Below are 2,500 nucleotides of genomic sequence, written 5' to 3' on the forward strand. Positions count from 1 at the left end.
CGCGTAAATGATCCGGGATTCCACGAGTTTCTTCTATCATGGATGTATCGAAAAACACAGTAGAATCAGAAGTATTTGATAAGTCGACACGATTTGGAATATTCGAAGAAGGGTTAATATTTTGGGACATGTGATTGAAATACAATGTCATAAAACGGGTTTGAGAATTAAGTTCGATTAACCTTTCAAAATTTTCAATCACGGGACGGTTCAAGACCTCACATTTGATTAGAATACGAGAAGACAGGCTCCAGAAGCGGTTTTTCAATGGTAGTACTCCAGCTAAAACCTCCAAACTCATCGTATGGGTCGACTGCATGCAACCTAAGGCGATACGCAAACAACGATATTGTATTCGCTCCAGTTTGATCAAATGTGTGTTTGCTGCGGAGCGGAAGCAGAAACACCCGTATTCAATAACAGACAATATCGTTGTTTGGTAAAGCCTTATAAGGTCTCCTGGATGGGCTCCCCACCATTGTCCGGTTATTGTACGAAGAAAATTCACTCTTTGTTGACATTTTTTCATCAGATACCTCACGTGACAACCCCAGGTGCCTTTAGAGTCGAACCAGACACCAAGATATTTGTGTACCAAAACCTGAGAAATCGTTTTACCCATTAATTGTGTTTGAAGCTGAGCAGGTTCATGCTTCCTAGAAAAAACTACTATCTCAGTCTTCTCCGGAGAGAATTCGATACCTAGCTGTAAAGCCCAAGCAGACAAATTGTCCAAGGTATCTTGCAATGGTCCTTGCAAATCGGCAGCTTTGGCTCCTGTAACAGAGATTACACTGTCGTCTGCAAGTTGTCTTATCGTGCATGAATTTGCCAGACATTCGTCGATGTCATTTACATAAAAGTTATAAAGAAGGGGGCTTAAACATGAGCCCTGGGGAAGACCCATGTAGCTAATGCGAAAAGTTGCCAAATCGCCATGCGTAAAATGCATGTGCTTTTCGGACAACAAATTGTGCAAAAAATTGTTCAAAATTGGAGAAAATCCTTGTCGGTGAAGTTTACCCGAAAGAATGTCAATAGAAACGGAATCAAAAGCCCCCTTAATGTCCAAGAACGCAGACGCCATTTGTTCTTTACGAGCATACGCCAGCTGAATATCTGTTGAAAGCAACGCAAGACAATCATTCGTCCCTTTGGCACGGCGGAAGCCAAATTGAGTTTCTGATAGTAGACCATTTGATTCGACCCAGTGGTCTAAACGACGGAGTATCATTTTTTCCATCAATTTCCGGATACAGGATAGCATTGCAATCGGCCTATAAGAGTTGTGATTAGAAGCTGGTTTCCCTGGTTTTTGGATGGCGATCACCTTCACTTGCCTCCAATCCTGCGGTACAATGTTTTGCTCCAGGAACTTATTGAACAAGTTCAACAAGCGCCTCTTGGCATTGCCGGGTAGATTCTTCAACAAGTTGAATTTGATTCTATCTAATCCAGGCGCGTTATTGTTACAGGACAGGAGGGCAACTGAAAGTTCTGCCATCGTAAAAGGTGATTCTATCGCGTCGTGGCCCGGAGACGCATCGCGAACAATATTTTGCTCAGGAACAGAGTCCGGACATACTTTCCTGGCAAAATCAAATATCCACCTACTTGAAGACTCCTCGCTTTCGTTGACCGTTACGCGATTCCGCATTCTTCGAGCTGTGTTCCAAAGAGTGCTCATCGATGTCTCCCTCGACGTCTCGTTCACGAACCGACGCCAATATCCACGTTTCTTTGCTTTAGCCAAGCTTTTAAGCTTGGTATCAAGCTCCGAATACCGTGAATAGTCGCCAGGTATACCTCCCGTCTGGTAGGCCTTAAACGCGTCGGATCTTTGCGTGTAGACATCGGAGCACTCTTGGTCCCACCACGGAGTGGGAGGCCGTTCTTTGATCGTTACGCCGGGATATTTCTTCGTTTGGGCTTGCATCGCGGCGTCGAGAATCAAGCCCGCGAGGAGGTTGTATTCTTCAAGTGGTGAATGATGTTGAATCGACTCGACCGCTTTTGAAATCATTTCCTCGTATAACTTCCAATCGACATTTCGTGTGAGGTCATACGGAATGTCAATTGGTCGCATGCGAGTTGACCCGTTAGTAATTGAAATAAGAATAGGCAGATGGTCGCTACCGTGAGGATCAAGGATTACCTTCCATGTGCAATCCAACCGTAGCGACGTCGAACATAAGGATAGATCCAAAGCGCTTGGGCGCGCTGGAGGTTTCGGGATACGTGTCATTTCACCGTTGTTTAAAATAGTCATGTCGAAGTCATCGCAAAGGTTATAGATTAAAGAGGAGCGGTTATCATTGTATGGGGAACCCCAAGCCACGCCATGAGAGTTGAAGTCTCCCAAAATCAAACGTGGCGAGGGAAGAAGTTCTATTAAATCAAAGAGCAGCCGTTGCCCAACCTGTGCTCTGGGGGGAATATATATTGAGGCAATACAAAGCTCTTTACCTTGTATTGTCATTTGACATGCGACAACTTCGAT

This window comes from Wyeomyia smithii, chromosome 2 (assembly GCF_029784165.1).
Source record: "Wyeomyia smithii strain HCP4-BCI-WySm-NY-G18 chromosome 2, ASM2978416v1, whole genome shotgun sequence".
NCBI classification, from domain to species: domain Eukaryota; kingdom Metazoa; phylum Arthropoda; class Insecta; order Diptera; family Culicidae; genus Wyeomyia; species Wyeomyia smithii.